This window comes from Amblyomma mixtum, chromosome 10 (assembly GCF_055824585.1).
Source record: "Amblyomma mixtum isolate Tamu chromosome 10, ASM5582458v1, whole genome shotgun sequence".
Lineage (NCBI taxonomy): Eukaryota > Metazoa > Arthropoda > Arachnida > Ixodida > Ixodidae > Amblyomma > Amblyomma mixtum.
This window is the reverse complement of record NC_143021.1, coordinates 140,421,305-140,439,583: the sequence shown is the minus strand read 5'-3', so window position 1 is coordinate 140,439,583 and position 18,279 is coordinate 140,421,305. Positions and strand designations below refer to the sequence as shown.

The following is an 18,279-nucleotide window of genomic DNA, read 5'->3' as shown; positions in this document are numbered from 1 at the left end:
AGACAACGATCACAGCAGCAATCGCGTCGCGAAAGCACTCTACGACATGCGCGCACGCAGACATTCGCGTTTAGATAAGCTGGTAAGTGAACTTACGATGAGCCTTGCGATGATCTGATCTCCACCTTTAAAGTAGATGTCTAATATGCTACTTTGGTGAAGAAACTCTTATAACCACGCTCCTTTCGAAAATCATGACCGCCCGCAATTTCGGCCAACGGTGGCATTGGCCAGGCAGCGATGATCTATCACTCGAGTTGCTGCAGGAAATATTTGTGGCATACTCGCCGCACAGGGTTCAGAACTGACTGGTGTCTTTACGATAAACATCAGTAAGTTCGATATTTGGGACGCCAGTTACTCAGCATTCCCGAAGGCTGTGTGCTACGACGCTGGGCGGCCGGGACTGCGGCGTCTGCTAGCGGCGGCCAGCGGGAGCCTGTTTCGACGGCAGCGCCCCCTCGCGCCAAAATTTGCGGGCCGCTTCAGCCGCATGGAGAAGGCGGAGAGTTTGGCAACTTAGTTTAGTTCCATTAACGTTGTCGTACATGGCCTCACAGACCCCACGATGGCTGACCACACACCACTTCCACGGGGCAGGTAGCTATCAGCGGATAAGATGGACGAACAGGCTTCCTCCATGTTCTGGTCTACAAAAACGGCTATCCTAACAGGCAGAGGGATGCGCACTGGGAAGCCAAATGGCTATCCACAATATTCAAGTGAGTTAAGCAGAAATCAAGCTGACAAAATGAGATGAAATCTGTTGCCTTCAGATTTGAGCAGGAACAGAGGAAGATCCTACGCCGTCTCATTCAGTTAGCCTGTTTCAGTGCTTTCCCTAAAAACTTGGAAAATATGAGACACTACACATTTTTGCGCGGTTATGCTCAGTAAATCTGTTTTAAAAGAATACATGAGGAAGGAACCAATCGACAGCTTTACGTATGCCTACATTAGTGCACTGTACTTACAGAAATCAGGTCAATGAGTATGTAACCCCATCAGCTAAAGAATAATCACGCTTTCTTGCTCTGCAGTGCAACACTTAAGCAAAGCTTCCCATTTGTGCAAACGTTTCCTTCCTAGACAACTACTATTACACTCCACAAAGAAAAGAAGCGGCCAGCACATTTCAAACATACATTTCCAATTAGTCGGCAAGCTAAAACCTTACGATGATCATGCATAAAAGATTAAGACACCGAGCAGCACACTTGCAATATCAGCTCGAAAGGTTGCGTCCGATGTCAGCTGCGAATGTAAACCCGATGTTTCATGGTTTCGATGGTCTAGCTAGAACTGCCAGTGAAAGCCGCGCGCATCCTGTTCGTGCTCAATTCAAGTGAAAACATTTCTGGCATACGTTTCGCGCAGACAAGCTCATATGCTCGCACAAAAATATTTTTTAGCCGCTAAGTTTCGTGGAGTTCAACGTGCCGAAGCAAATCGTTCCCGAAGCAAATCGTTCCGATTTGTGGACGATATGCGAACGGCAGGCGCGGTACTTGCCACCATGGCACTCAAGTATGTTGACATTCGAGAAATTATTAACACACACCACCTTTTCCTTACGCAGAACTGCCAGTTGTCTTGCTGAACTTACCGAAATGATGCTCATTGCGTGAGAAGGTTCGCCGGCACTGTGCAGGGATGCCTGCCTGAACATGTCACTTTATGGTTCGTTAGCATTTACAGCACCTGGCAAAAGCATACGACAGGTGCAGCAGAGCACAAAAAGGACAGTAATAACACGACACACATCATTTACAACACATTTCATACACGCGCCACGACCCTAGCACTACGTCACACAAAAAAAAAAAAGAGGGGAGGGACAATGAGAAAAGCGCACGCAGCGCCATTACTGAAATTTTGTTGCAGGCGAAACTACGCCTTTTAATTAGAGAAAGACTAACAGTGCACAAAATCACAAGCACCAAATTTTAACTTTTTTTAAGTGCACTGCTTTTTGAAAAAGAAATAGTTCGGCGAGTTTTCGTCAGTGTCGCCATCTGTAGTGCTGTCACTCAAGCCTTCGCAACGGCGCGTCATTTGAACTCACTAGTTTCAGCGTGCGCGTACGAGTCTCGTTGCGGGTCTGCACACAAGCACCTGCTGTTGAGCAATGCTAAACTTTTTTTTACACTGTAGAAAATCCATTGTCTCAGTGGAACAGAAGTGGCAAAGAAACAGATGTGGTCTGATTCAGTTGTAATATAACTGCAACATTCCCAAGAAAATAAGAGTTTCCCCATTTACTGCAGGTCAAAAACTTGGTGATAAATGGACAGTTAACAGGCAAGTGGAAATAGCTCATGACAAAAAGCGCAAAAAGATGAAGACCAAGTGAAAGACTGTTAGTCTTGTGTCTTTTCACTCCGTTCATAATGAAACCTTGACATGGAATAAATTGGGCAAATAAGCTTCCCACTCAGTGATGGGCAGTGAAGTTGAAATACATTGGAAACTGATGATGATGCTGGGTTTTCTTGACTCAAGGGCATCTAAGGCCAAAGAGCACCAAACACAAGATTTTTGGTTGGCTCAGGCTAAAGTATGTACTACACGTGTTAAAATCAATACCGGGAGTATAGAGCCCAAGAGTAGTGAGTATGTTCATGACCACAGTGTGTCAGGAGGGTGTATAAATCAGTTAGAATGGCCTAAAGAGGTGTATAGTGCCGAAGATTCGCTGTGGCTTAGCTTGGTTAAGCCCGGTAATTGCGAAAGCAATATCCGTACCTACGCCATGGTACAGCTGGTAGTGTAGCTGGTGGTGGTGCTTGTGGTTAGACTTGTGGTGATGCATCGGTTATACAATCCAATCCAATCCAATCTAATCTGATCCAATCTAATGCAATCAAGCTCAAATGGAGGTCAGTGGTGGTCACCGCTGTGGCACGGCAAAGGCGTGAAAGTGCAAGTAGTATGGCTTTCGCAATAAAAAAATGTGTTAAGAATTGTTGCATATAACAGACGAAGCCAGGTAGCCTCAACCGCAGTCCTTGCTTGGAAAAGAAGAGCGAGGCATCAAGCAGCTACGGCTAAGCTCAGCCTTCTCCTCAGCAATGAGGAGGGGCTGAGGTTGCTTGGAGTAAGAGATCTCTTGCAGAAATCCTACATGTGTTAAAATTCTGAAAACCCTACCCAATGAAAGCATGCAGTCATCACCTAAAAATAAAGAAGGGTGCAATGGTATTTTGTATGTGTATAGCTCTGGGAAGTGCTGCCGTCTTTCTGTTTCGAATCTCGGGCACACGATTAAAATGTGCACAACTGAGATGGTAGACTCCACATCTTGCGCACTGCGGTGCTGGTGTCCTTTAAAAGATGCAAGTGTGTGATGTATGTATGTTCTATCCTCAGTGTGCAGAGAGCAACTTCTTTGAATCTATTTTGTTTTTCCGTGGCATACCTTCCAATCCTTGGTTTTATTGTGTGCAGTTTGTTCTCTGTTCATCCCAGTCCTGCTGTCACTCATTGCGGAGTGTAGTCCTCTAATATGTGGCCTGAGGTCCTGGTATGAAAGTTGGTTAACATTGATAAGACTCAGTTCAGCAGCTGACGCAGCAAGCCTATCAGCTCCCTCATTTCCATCGATGCCACAGTGACCTGGTACCCAGCATATTGTAATTTTAAGGTTCAATGTGTGCGCAAAAATGGAAGTTTGCGCGCAGGGAATTCATAATGGGGCTTTTATAGGGTTTCCCAGGGGACAGGGCTATAACCACACTTAAGGAATCACAGTAAATAACAGAGGTAGGGATTTTCTTTTGCAGGATGGACCTAACAGCCAGCAGGATACCATGACATTCTGCAGTAAATATGCTTGTGTCTATTCATTGTTTTTGTCTCAGAAAATTGACAGCTGTGAACTGCACATGAAAACTGAAGATGTTTGGTTTTGGTTTGGTTTGGTTTTATTGGGTTTTAACGTCCCAAAGCTACTCAGGCTATGAGGGACGCCGTAGTGAAGGTCTCTGGAAATGTCGACCACCTGGGGTTCTTTAACGTGCACTGACATCGCACAGCACATGGGCCTCTAGAATTTCGCCTCAATCAAAATTTGGCCGCCGCGGCCGGGATCGAACCCGCGTCTCTCGGGTCAGCAGCCGAGCGCCGTAACCACTGAGCCACCGCGGCAGGGCCAAACTGAAGATGTCTTGGAGTCATCAGTGTAAAACTCTGTGCACTGATACTTTGCTTTTAGGGACATGACGTGCTGTTTTATGCCAATTGGCGACCCATGCTTGCCAACCTCACAAAAAGTTCTGTCACAGACAACTGGATGCACTTCCCAGGGAGCAATCACGTCTCTAGAAGAAGTCATCAGTATTAGAGACTGGTATACTCATTTCTTGGACAAGTGTGGCGACTCTAATAGGTGAAGGTGGGGTTTCAGACAGTCTCTTTGAAAACAGTCAGTGTACTGGTCGGGTTTCGCATAAGCACGCTGCATGGATGGTCGGCATGAGATAATACCTTGGTGGCGTATGCTATACTTGTAAACTTCGCCTTAGTTCAAATGGCTATCAGTCCACCTTATTGCACAAACTAGCAATTGGGCTTGTACGGAAAGCACCAGTAGCCAACCGCAGACCCAGGTGGTACACTGCATCGACCATTTTTAAGGTGGTTCTTCGAGCTGACTCGTACGCTACTCAGCGGTAGTCTATACATGATAGAACTACGCCATTTAGAAGACTCAGCAGGCAGTCTCCATCTGTACCCCACGACTGGTGTGACACGATTTTTAGAAGGTTCACTGCCTTCATACATTTAAGCCATAACTGCTCAATGTGTGTGACGAACATAAGCTTTTCGTCGACTATGACGCCAAGAAATTTGTGGTCTTTTTGGACAGCAATACTCTGCCCGTTCAGTGTGATGTCGGGTTCAGGTCTAACACCACGTTTTTTTTTAGAGTACACTGAATGTCTTTTCTGTGTTGAGTTTAAATCTGTTCTTGTGTGCCCACTTTGATACTTTGTTCACTCCTAGCTGAATTTGCTGCTCACAGATGGACAAATTACACGACTTGTAGCTTATTTGCAAATCGTCAACATAAATGGTGTAGGATATTGATCTCGGTAGGATGCTCTTCAAGTAATTCATTTTGACCATGAAAAGCGTGCAGCTAAGAACGCCGCCTTGAGGGAAACCATTCTGATGTGAAAAACTGCTTAGATAAGGAATTCCCTACACGGACCTTGAATGTTTGTTCAGACAGATAACTCTGAATGGTGGTCAAATACATTTGAAACTGCGTTTTCGATTCATCATGCCTGTGCAGGATAAAGGGCTCTCCCAATGATCTGCCATTATCCCTGTGCCATGCACCAGCCAAAGCTCCCCCCAGAGTGGAAACATGTGGAGGTCATCCTCATTCCCAAGTTCAACAAACCTCCTTCAGTTAAGGCACTCTGCCCCATTCATGTCTTGCCTGGGCAAGATCTATGAACAGATCGTTCATACCCATCTCCGAAACCGTACTGATGATAAAAACCTCTTTCCCCTGTACATGATCGGTTTCCACCCTGGACTTTCCACCCAAGACGCCTTCCTCCTGCTAAAAACGACGTACTCACGGGCATGCCATCTGGAGGCGAACTTCAAGGGGGCATTTGACGACATCACCCACACAGCCATCCTGAACAACCTCAATCATATCGACTACAGCACCCGCATCTATCAGTACATCACCACCTTCCTCTCCAACCGCACCGCCACAATCGGCATAGGCACTATGTGATCCCAACCCTTCGACACTCATAATAAGGGCACCTTGCAAGGAGCTGTCCTCTCCCCACTCCTTTTTAATACTGCTACGGCCCCCTTGGCCCACCAACTAGCAGCTCAACAGGACCTCAGCTACACCACGTATGCAGACAATATTTCCTCAAGGTCTACACGGGGCTTCCTCGCAGCCAAGAAAGAGGCTCTTCAAAAAGCCATCCTAACCGTTGAGGATTTCTTCACCAGCAGTGGCACGCAACAAGCCCTGGAAAAAACTGAAGTGATTAAAACACACGGACCCCGCTACAAGTCACCTGGCTCTATCTGCCTCCGAAGCCATGACCATCTAATTGAGAAATGCCCCGCTTATCCGGGTCCTTGGCCTCTGGGTTCAACATGATGGAAAACCCACCCACACCCTGTAGACACTCCGCACCTCAGGTCTCAATGTCACCCGCATGATCCGCCGAATAGTGGGGCACGGAAAAGGCATGCGTGAAGCAGCACTCTCCGACTCGTCAAGGCCCTTGCTATCAGCCGCAGGATTTGCCAGGATTTGGTAAGTGGAAGCCAAGAGCGGGAGATCAACTACAGTTCATTTTTCTTGTCGGTCACAGCACTGTGCAGTGTTATGTTCCGAATGAGAGCAAAAAGCATCAGAGTGATGAACTAGAAGCACATTTTGCAAGAACAGGTTTGGTCTGGTTTATTGGGTTAACGTTCCAAAGCGACTCGGGCTATGAGGGATGCCATAGTGGAGGAAGGGCTGTGGGTTTAACCACCCGGGGTCTTTTAACATGCACTGACACATCGCACAGTACACAGGACTCCAGCATCTCGCCTCCATTGAAATGGAACTGCCACAGCTAGGATTGAACCCACGTCTTTCGGGTTAGGTACCAAGCACCATAACCACTGAGCCACTGCGTTTTTTTTTGTACGTGTTTGTGTGTCCTTTTTTTCCGAAAACAGAAGTAAAATATAACTGTTTCACTCTGGAATGAAATCGTGGAAAGAAAAATGACCATCGTAATGTAGATCGCTTTTTGCAGTACTTTTTGCCAGTGCATTCACTGCATGGTACAGGCACCATGTACAGGGTGCTCCATATTTATCAGTCAGGGTTGTAAAAAAATTATCTTGCGCAAACCACTGGTCTATTTCTGCTAAAGCACAGACCACAGGGTAGCTTATGATATCTGTGTTTTCCGATAAATACTTTAACGCCGGAACTTGCCTGGACTGCCAAGAATCGGTGAAGGACTGGAGTCGTCTGCGCGCGGAATTTTCATGGAGGCGAACGGGATAGCCGGTTTGAGAGGCTTTGCCATCTGGTGAACTGCGAGGCAAACAATATCCCTGCTCGGAGCTGGGGTAGGTCGCGCAGTACCCCAGTTGGCACAGCCTGTCAAATATGCTGCTCCGCTTACCTAGACGAAAATTCTCCGTGCAGACGAGTGTAGTTTTTAGCCGTTTCCGGACAATTCAAGCAAGTTCTGATGTTTAAACCAATTATTGAAAAACGCAGACTATAATAAGCTGCGTTATGGCCAGTGCTCAAGTCCAGACAGGTAAGTAGTTTGCGCAGGAGAATTTTTTTACAACCCCGACTGATAAATACGGAGCACCCTGTATACCACTTCTGTAAACAGCAGCTTGCATGCACAGTCTCCTATCAGCCGTGAATGTAGGTTGCAATGCAAGCTGGGCTAGTTGGAGGCAGCACATAAAACTGTGCACAGTGTGAGAAATTAGACAGCAATAGAACAAACACATATGCGTGCCAGCACTGTCTTGTAGCTGTGACAAAATAATATCTGCAGCCTGAACTTGTGAGGCAGTGCTGGTATGTGTATGTGCTCTTTCTATTGCCATTTGGTTTCTCATGCTGCACGCAGTATGTCATCATTGGAGCAATCGATGCATTGCTGTAGTCCTCGCAGAACATTTTCAGAAAACAACATCCTCCTTGACCGAAGGAATACAACTTGCTTGGATGCTGTCAGTGCAGCACAAGGGCTTGAAGAAGCTGATCTGGACCTGCAAGCACACAAAAGAACCACCACAGCTGCCCTGTCAGTAGAAGTGCAACTTTCCCCTTGTGGTTACCCATGCTTCCTGACAACTTGAATAAGTTTTTGCTTAGCACAGTGAAATGCGTAGTGGATGAAGCAATTGCACTGACCGCACCGCCACAATTAAAGTATGCAGGTTTTTATGCAGTTGATAAAAAATTATAGCAACTGAAACGGAAGGAATTGCAGATTTAGACCACGACCTAGAATAAGAAAAATTGGAAGGGACACTTAATCTCGGCCCTAAGGGTATGACACGATAGCGTTATTGGTCTCCTGGGACTTCTCATGCCCCTACTGGAGCAGTGGTGCAGCAGTTAAGCGATGAACCACTGCGCCCTGCGATGACAGGTACTCCCAGTGGTGAGCCCCATGTTGCTCTTCCCGAGCGACCAATCATTAATTTAACTGCCACCTGCCGTGGTGGGCAGTTTGCTCACAATCCGGTGGGCAGGTTGTGATGACGCCTCAATGTCACGTGACCAAGATGGCCCACCTGCCTCCTAGGTTGCTCTATGGGCACCACCTGCCCGAGCCATGCACGCGGTTTTTCGCTCACAATGCCGAAGCTAACACCGGATTTTCTGGTGACCGTGGCGGGTGGCAGTTAAATTAATGATTGGTCTGTCGGGAAGAGCAACCTTTGTCGCTCAAGTCCCACCGGTGACAGCACCTGCCATCGCAGAGCAGTGGTGCATCGCTTAACCACTGCACCACTGCGCCAGGAGTCGTATGAAAACTTCCGGGGATCTATGAGTGTGAAGTAGAGAATGATGTTCTGCATTTATGGGAAAGAACCCACTACGTTCAACTCATCGCGTCATACCCTTAAGGTGGAGCTTTCAATTTCTACCTTACTCCTCCAGCAGCAAGTGCCCATTTCCCATTGTTGAACATGACGGCCAAGTAAATGAATGAATAAATTTAATTTTGGCATGACTGGCACATTCATATAAGGGGGGGAAGGGGAGTGCTAACAGCCAAATAAAGTTTGATTTTCATATATAGCTGTTATGAAAGAAATGTTTATGCAAGTTACTGGAATGTTCACTGTATTTTACTGTATCATGCATGTATTCATCACTTTCTTAAATATACTGTAATACACCTTAAGGACTAACTTAATATATGTACCCAGATGAGATTTCTGACATTCAGATTTAGGACATTATTAATGTAAAGCACAGCGCGGCTCAGCTAGTTGCTTTATAGGCAGTCATAAAGCATTTCATCCGAGTATCCTCAACCAATCACATCGCTACAGTACTAGTTGATTTACTGACCCCTGTTCATGAATGTGATCTGCAGAACTCACACAGACTATGCGCAAACTTTCTGAATGCAGTTGATCACTCCTTGCATCTACATCTTTATCCCTTTTCATCCCGAATTTTTGTGGCGAGCACAAAAATTTGTGGTGGTTTTATCTCGTTAAGAAGCTATTAAAAAGCTTGTAAACAAATTACGAGGGCAGTAAGTACAGCGGTTTTCAAGGGAGAACCATGTAGAGTATACTGAACACTGGGATTTATTTGTTGCCCTAGGAGTAGCACATTTTCATCTGCACTTTAAGAATTGTAGCTACTTTCTTCACTATGAAGCACAGACTGTGGTTGGAATTTTTCCGCTTTGCCGCCTGAGTACGAATTGACATCAAGGTTTGAGTAGTCTCCAAACAAAATTTCCTGAATATCCTCATTAGGAAGAGTCTTTCCTACAAATAAAACAACCGAATGGTGCTCAGAAGCATATTACTTGGACGACAAATCCACATCAGGGTGTTTCTCGAACGATAGTGGGAGTTATTTAATTTTGGCACCAAACAATATTGAAAATCAAATGTAACCTGCTTGCGCACGGATTAGAACAATACGAACAATTAAATCGTAGTGACCAGTACATTGGAGATAAAAATATTATCACATTGCGAAAAAACTACTCACAACTAGGGCAAACTTTTAACCACATTGTTTCAAATGAAATTTGATTCACTTGCTAGAATTTATATATTTGAATTGGATGAAGAGGAAACTTTAAAAGAAATTGTTTGCTTGAGCACGTCGCGCGTGGCGGTCTGCTCGTGGAAGCTGCCCTCCTAAAAAGATGCGGCCAAGAGAGGAACTATCATGATGGAGATATTCTTCGTCTCTTCCAGAAGCCATCGAAATGGTTTTGGTTCTGATTTAGCTTTGTTTGATTTTTTTCATTGCTTTTTTTTCTGATGTCCAGTGTAGTGGTCGCTAGGTTGGAAAAGGTTATAAAGCTGCCGATTTCAATTTAAGTTTTACATGCAATAACAAATATATTTTTGAGCAGTAAAATATAAGAGTAAAAACAAAAAGTAAATAAAATTCAATAATCATTTTAGTAAAACATGGAATAAATAAACAAATAACTGAACAAACTCCAAGTCCTGCCCCCCAACCCCCCAAAAAAGTTCCGCAGTCCCTGCCCTCTAATGACATTGCTCTTTTGCAGCTGAGCTACTCCTCACCAAAGTATGTCTGTGAACCCAGATACCTTCTTCTCTCCCAGCATTCCCCATGAGTGGTGACTATGGACTTCAGACTGCCCTGTTCCTGCTCATGACTTATGCCTGCACCGACCTGCCCACTAGGACTGCTGCTGAAAGAAGCTCAAGATTCTGGCTTACTTCCACGACTGCCACTGATTAGCACTGGCAACTGATCTCTCCAATAGTGTGCTGCCTTCGTTGCCGCCACCACTGCCTAGAACTACTCTAACTGTGCTTATGGTGCACTCGCAAATGCCATACAGAGCTGGGTGTATCGACGGTACTGTTGTCTGCATTGATGGTGGCCCGGCTAACAAAGCTGCTGCTGTCATTCTATAGTCAAAGCTTGATTTAATAAAGTTGCACTCCAAAGAGTGGAAATCAAATGCAGTTTGAAACAAAGGGGACAGGTGTGTTACTTTTTCCCACACGAGTACATGCACCATGTCATGGTGCACCATGTCATGGTGCATGTACTGCGAAATTGAGAATTGTGGTTTACAACTGTAAGTTCAAATCTCAATTCCAAACTATATATACTCACCTATGCACAAAAACTTCAGTTCCTCAAAGACCTACATGTACACAGGAGTATAACGAATAGACGGAGGGGTATTAATAAACCGAGCATGTCACCACTCTGTTTGGGAGGGCGCACTTTGCTGGAGATTAATCTTTCTTGCTAACAGAGCAGAAATACTACAACAGAAAGCACAAAAACATGAAGCAGTTAACCAGCTCTAGAGATTTAAAGAATGGCACAACAACCTAAGAGAGCTAAATAAGGCCCTGAAGTTTTGGAAGAAGAATCATCAATATAAATCGTGCACTAATAATACAATAATAAAATATTAGATATTAAGATAAATTTAGTCCTCACTTGAAGAAACAGAAGTTTCAATTCTTTGTGTTTGCACATTACCTACAGAAAAACTCTTCAGGTGATAAAACGCATGAAGGAAAACAGCAAAAATGCTGTCAATGCAGTGGGCTTTCCTTTCCTCTCTGTAGCACTTCCACAAGAGTATTTCACAGGGTGCCTAAAATAGTACAGACACCAAATTTTTGCTTCGTGTTTTCTTTCAAATGATGCATTAGACATTAATATACATGTACCACCGTGCGATATTTGCCTATGGCCGGTAAATAATTTAGAATTATATTTCTTCTTGATGTTGTTTCGGTTTCATCAACTGAACGATGGCTGTGATGTGTAGTTGGTATCTAGGTCACATGAGACACGATAAAAACGGCAATACAACTGCTGATACGTCTCTGTTGCCATTCCATTTCTAGAAGCAGGCTGGTTTAAATGTTGTAGTGAATCAAACCTACGTAAAAGCATGTATAGTGAAGTTTCTTCCTGCTGACGCAACCTAAAGGCCAACTACATGTCACTGCCATTGTTCGGTTGATAAAACTGAAACAAGAACAACATGAAATAAGAAATTCAGTTATAAATTATTTAGCAGTTGCAGGCAAAAGCAAGTGGTGATTCATAAGTTCACTGTCCAATGCGTCATTTGCAAGAAGAAAACACGCAACTGAAAATAGGTGTCTGTAGTCCATTAAGAGTTTCAACTTTGAACCACTTGGGCACCTGACTCAAAGGCAACCAGACGAAGGGTTGTCTTGAATTCTAGTATACCCAAGCAACTGCTATACACGGCGACAGATCTGGGGGCATGTTGCCTCATACAAGTTGCAACAGACGCTCTCAAGTGATTGCAAGAAGCTGTGGCCTATTACATGCCAAGTTACCTTCAACAAAGCTATGTTTTGGACACCACCGCACATGAAGGTTTATGGTTTATGAGGGTTTAACGTCCTAAAGCAACTCAGGCTGTGAGAGACGCCATAGTGAAGGGCTCCGGAAATTTCGACCAACTGGGGTTCTTTAATGTGCACTGACATCGCACAGTGCTTCCACACAAGACTTTTTTTTTAGGAATTTTAGGCATTAGGAAACCCGCATCTTTCAGGTCAGCAGCAGAGCAAAATAATCACTGAGCCACCACAGCAGCTTCACATAAAGGGTGCTCCCACAGAACAATAGCTGTTATATATGTACAACAGGCTGTGTATAGCTTGTTCTATATGGCACACTGTCTGCTTATGAATCTAGTACAGACTTGTACAGATCTAAATCTGCTGCTTTCATTCCGTAGGCAAACTACATAGGTGCATTTGTGTTTCCCCAACTTCTCTCTCTGCAAATCACGTAGCCGAAAGTGCTCCGAACAACTTTCCAAACAACACCGTACCCTAAAATGCAGAGGTGCCAAAATACAGGTTTTGGTTTCTGGGGTTTAACGTCCCAAAGCGACTCAGGCTATGAGAGACGCCGTAGTGGAGGGCTCCGGAAATTTGGACCACCTGGGGTTCTTTAACGTGCACTGACATCGCACAGTACACGGGCCTCTAGAATTTCTCCTCCAAAGAAATTCTAGCCGCCGCGGCCGGGATCGAACCCGCGTTTTTCGGGACAGCAGCCGAGCACCGTAACCGCTGAGCCACCGCGGCGGCGGTGCCAAAATACACACTCCACAATTATTTTTATTTATTTTATTTATAGATACTGCGATCTTGTACAGATCATAGCAGGGTGGGACAAAACAAAATACAAGCATATAAACACACACAAATTCACAACATTTACAGGCACTTTTCAAACAGAAGTAAAGAATTTTGATTAACAGTCTCGCTATTAAGTTTATTCCAATCAGTAATTGTCCTCGGAAAAAAAGAATATTTAAAGCAGTTATTTCGCGCGTTCAAAGGGGTGATTGTTAGTGCATGCCTTTGTCTCGTGTTATAACCTGAGGAGTAAGAAAAATAATTAGAGGTATCAACTTTATAATGTCCTTTTATAAGCTGGAAAAAAAACTTTAGTCGACAAACACGATTGCGCTCAGTGACGGGGGGTAACCCACTTCGCCTCACGAGCTCACTTATAGATGCACGGCCATATGAGTTAAAAACAAATCTAGCCACTTTATGCTGTATTCGCTCTAATTTCTGAATGTTTGTTAACGTGAAAGGGTCCCAAATGATTACGGCATATTCTAGTAATGGACGGATGAGAGAATTGTAGGCCAATAGACGAACACTAGATGGGGATGACATTAGGGAGCGCCTCAAGAAAAATAGCTTCCGCATTGAGTTTGCTACTACAGCGTCTATGTGTTTTGACCACGAAAGGTTGTTAGTAATCCATAGGCCCAAATATTTATACTCTGTCACTTCTAATAATGATATGCTGTTAGTACCGTACACATAATGAAGAGGCATTTTCTTGTTTGTAATTTTCATGAACACGGTTTTTTCAAAATTAATGCACATCTGCCATTTGTTGCACCATGCAACCACTTTCGCTAGGTCATTATTTAGACGCACCTGGTCGTCAACTGAAGACACCACTTGATAAAGGATACAGTCATCCGCGTACAGCCTCACGCGAACTGAAAGATCTGCCACAATGTCATTAATAAACAAAAGAAATAAGAGTGGTCCCAAAACAGATCCCTGGGGGACGCCAGACATAACCCGGACACTGCTAGAAGAAATATTGTTCAGAGTGACGAACTGACATCTGTTCGAGAGATAAGCTTTAATCCATGCAAGTATCCTGTCATTTTTAATGTAATAACTTAATTTATGAATTAGTTTGTTATGTGACACCTTATCGAATGCTTTACGGAAATCCATGAATATTGCGTCTGTTTGTTTTCCCTGGTTAATCGACTGAGCAAAGTCATGCACAGTTTCAACTAACTGTGTACTTGTGGAAAACCCACGCCTGAAACCATGCTGAAAATCGGTAAGTACTTTGTGCTGTTCCAAGAAACCTAATATATGTTTATGAATTATATGTTCTAAAATTTTACATGATGTGGAAGTTAGAGATATGGGTCGGTAATTCTCGATGTGTGCTTTTTTTCCGGTTTTGTGCAGAGGTTTAATCGCGGCTGTCCTCCAGTCATCCGGTAAAGATCCGTCATGTAAAGATCTGTTGAATATTACTGTCAAGTACTTTGCGCACCACTCCGCATAGCGCTTCAAAAAAGTGTTTGGTATGTTATCGGGACCTGCTGATTTTTTGACATCAAGGTTCAAAAGCAAGTTACAAACACCAGTCTCTGAAATTACAACATCAGATATGGCAGGGAGTGCTGCAGAAAAGTTGGGCAGGCATCCATTATCCTCTGTGAATACTGACTGAAAAAATTTGTTGAACGCAGAACAAACAACAGCCTCATCACGCACACATTTGCCGTCTACTATGAATTCGTTCGTGGAAGAAGATTTGGGCGTGATTTGGCGCCAGAATCTCTCGGGAGACGTTTTAATGAACGAGGGCAGGAGCGTTCCGTAATACTTTTCTTTGTCGCAAATTATTTTCTGCTTAAGTTCCTCTGAAATTGCTTCCACAATTGGTTTTAATGATGAATTCCTGCTTGATTTCTTTTTTAACCTTTTAAGCCTTTGCTGCAAGCGTAACGTCTCCCGAGAAATCCAAGGATTGCGGTACACAGACTTTTTTGCAATTTTGGGAACGAAACGGGCGACGATCATTTTAAAAGTAAGCCATAGGTCATTCACACTATCAGTGCTATTCCTAAAATTCTCATAACATGAATCAAGCATGTCCAGAATAGATTCGTCTTCTGCACGCGAAAAATTGGGAAAAAATTGCACGCTAGTTTGACGATCTGGGTACACATTTGACAAGCTCAGCAGCACAGCTTTGTGATCGGATATTCCGTTTGTGACTTCACAGGCTACCAAATTACGGATGGCACCACTGACAAAAAATAGATCTAGAATTGATCCCGCGGCTCCTTGCATTCTCGTAAAATTATTTACTACTTGCAGCAGGTCAAATGTGAACACAATGTCGAGCATTACAGTATCAGCATTATGGGCAGAGAATGATGAAAAGGTGTGCCAGTCAATATTAGGCAAGTTGAAATCACCAGCCAGTATTAGTCTATCATCTCTTTTTACATGGCATTGTAAATATGCTCTTAAGTTTTCCAAGACCGCAACAGAAGAGTTGGGAGGCCTGTAAAAAACACCAAGAACAAAGAACCCTGTTGATGTATGTTTTGCAAAATATGGCTTCAATGCCTTGAGCATCAGGCATCCTGAAAAGTTGCAATGATGATTTCATTAAAATTGCCACTCCTCCACCTCTTCTGTCACGGTCACTACGAAAAACCTTATAATCTTTAGGTATAAATTCACTGTCAAATATTTCATTGCTTAGCCAGGTCTCGGTAAGCATGGCAATAAAAGTAAATAAAAGTAAATACATTGCGGGCATGCTTTCAAAAATTCAAACTTTTTAAAACTTGACCAGGAGCATGCTCTGAACCTGTGGAAACAGCGAAAGTATGCATTACGCCATACCAATCTCGGCTCACTGTGGTAATGAGGTCAAGGTAGAATCCAGCTGGTGGAAGGATCTGCAAATAAACAAAGGCGCACGCTGCAGAAGCTGCAGATCAGAGTAATGCTACAAACACGGCCAGTTTGCACAGATGAATTCAACAAACTCACTCCCAGAATTGAGTAAAGCAAGTGAGGGCTCCTGCTGCAGCAGAAAAACAAAGCAACGACATTGGTAGCTGCTGGTTGATACACACATGAATTAATTGTTTCGTAAATGCACTAGATGTGCATTCCCAAGACAATTAATTACAACAAACGAAACAGTGTAGTGGATTCACTGATACGGTAAATGCTGCATATGCTGCTTGCATGGATGAACTGTTCTGGAAAGTGGTTATAGCAGCTGCTGCCTTGTCCCTTGACAGCCACGTGAAGTCCACACAGCGGCCGCTAGCTCTCCTCCGAAGGACATGCTGGCTCAGCGTCATCTTTGGTTTGTCTGAATACCCTCTCAGTGCCCTTGGCAGCGGCTTAAAGGCACGCACTGCCTGTTACTTATGAATGCATTAATTTTTTTCTGGAAATCTTTCCCATAGCTTCCTCGAATGCATTGGAGCACACAGAACAAGTGTTGGGAAACTATGGTAGGGACAGGCATCCCAAATGTTTAAACAAACTCAAAGAATTATGCCAATGCAGTTATTTCGGTTGTAAAACGATAAATATTTCCATGGGCATCGACCTAGTGCTAGCTGAAGGCTAATGAAGTCACGTATTCCTTGCGGCATCCGTCGCCTTACACGAGTTACTTGGCAGTGACGGGCCTGAGCGGATAAGCACAATGAATGCATTGCTGCAGTCTCATGCTGTACAGAAGGTTCGTGGCACTCCGAGGTACGCCAGTTTTTTTTCACACTGAGCCAGCTCATATTTAAACTTAGGCTCCCCGCTGGCCAGCAACCCCTTCTTTCGCTCTTCGGAAGTATCACAAAGAAGCTGATCTCCTGCATTGCAGCACCGCGTGAAAAAGGAAGGAAAACATACAACTGGTCCGCACAGATAAACGCCACCTACCTGTCGGGAATCCCGACGCTTTCATAGTGCAAGTCACGTACCCCATCTGCTGAAGCTGCGAGGAAGGCAGTAAAATCCCACAGTCCAGCGCGTTTACGCTGGCACACACAGAAATAACAGCTGCGGCCAAATTGTACAGAGGCCATGAGCGAAGGAGATGAATCTTGATAAAGACAAACCTTCGTTAGAGGCAACCGACTATCGATAGGTGCACAGTAGCAAACATGCAACAGTCCTTTCAAGCGCGAAAAAACGACCTCATCGACGCCACTCCGCGGTCTCCTCGCGCGCCTTCACCCACACGATGTCGCGAAATTTACGTCAGAAGACGCTGCATTAATAATCGAGACCGTCACATACTTGCGCAGTCGTGCAGCAGCTCTTTCAACAAGCCACAAGGCGGTGACAGAGCGACGACGAACACTTTTTATCTGGTTGGCGGGCAAGTACGAAACAGCATCGCGCGTGCACAATGAATTACTTTGACAGCACTCACCTCAGTCTGGAAAAGGTTGAAGGTAGGGCTGCCTAAACCATGAACTGAGAGCAAAATTCACCGAGCTCGCATCTACCAAAACAGCATCGGGCCGATTCACGAGAGAGAAACGAAAGCGCAGATAGCGCAACGAGGCGCTGGAGCATGCACGAGTTCGCCCGTTCTCTGAAACGCGCGCCATCCTCGGCCTCGGCATAATTTTAGGCGTCTGGGTTTGAGAGTTACATGCCGCAAAAACAGAAAAGCGAAAAACCCTCCGGCGTCACATCCGCCAACCGTCCTCCTTTCCACCTGCTCTCTGGGCGCGCATGCGCAGTTCTGCGGAGTTTGCTCTCTCGATGTTCAGGTCGAGTCTACGGGTAGAATGGGACTCCGGCAATGCGGCAGCAACTATTTTCTCTTGTCACTCTGCCTTCGTTTACAAAATAAGTACAGTGCACGTGACGTGCAAGCCTGTGATGCCGAATACTTGCTGCGTGACGGGTTGCCGCTCCGGCTACGGAGGTACGCAGGAAAAGGCCTCGCTGTTCTGTCTGCCGAGCGACGCCGAGCAGCATGAAATATGGAAGCGGGTGATACCCCGACAGGAAAGCGGTGGATTTAGCTTCGACTCCAAGCATGTACGTGTCTGCGAGAGGCATTTTGCCCCACTGGTTCGGTATCACGAGTTTATGATCAACAAAGAAGTAGTGTCGCTGCAATGCGCGAGAAACCGAAACTCAGGCCCGGCGTCATCCCACGAATATTCCTACCAGCGTACTTGGGCACGAATCTGTGACGATGTTGCATTTTAGACAGCTGTGCTCTTCAATGTGCTGATGGCTTTTGGTGCGAAAGCACTACTTCATGGGATGAAACCCACCAAGAATCTTGTGGCGTCCCTGAATTTAAGGGTGCAGAAATAAAATAAATATTGCTGCGACTAGAAATTTCGTACCCCCGGCGGCGCGAACGGATCAGCTTCGCTGGCCACTGCACGAGAGCAC

The 18,279-nt window shown here is 44.8% G+C and overlaps 1 long non-coding RNA gene across 1 annotated transcript; it reads right to left on the bottom strand.

The window, feature by feature from the left end:
- Positions 1-7,327: 7,327 nt before the first annotated feature.
- LOC149327114 (uncharacterized) lies at positions 7,328-17,595 on the bottom strand. Its single transcript, XR_016286062.1, has 3 exons — positions 17,294-17,595; positions 15,742-15,797; positions 7,328-7,779 (listed from the first exon to the last, which is right to left on the bottom strand). It is a non-coding gene; the product is annotated as an uncharacterized LOC149327114 (long non-coding RNA).
- Positions 17,596-18,279: the final 684 nt, after the last annotated feature.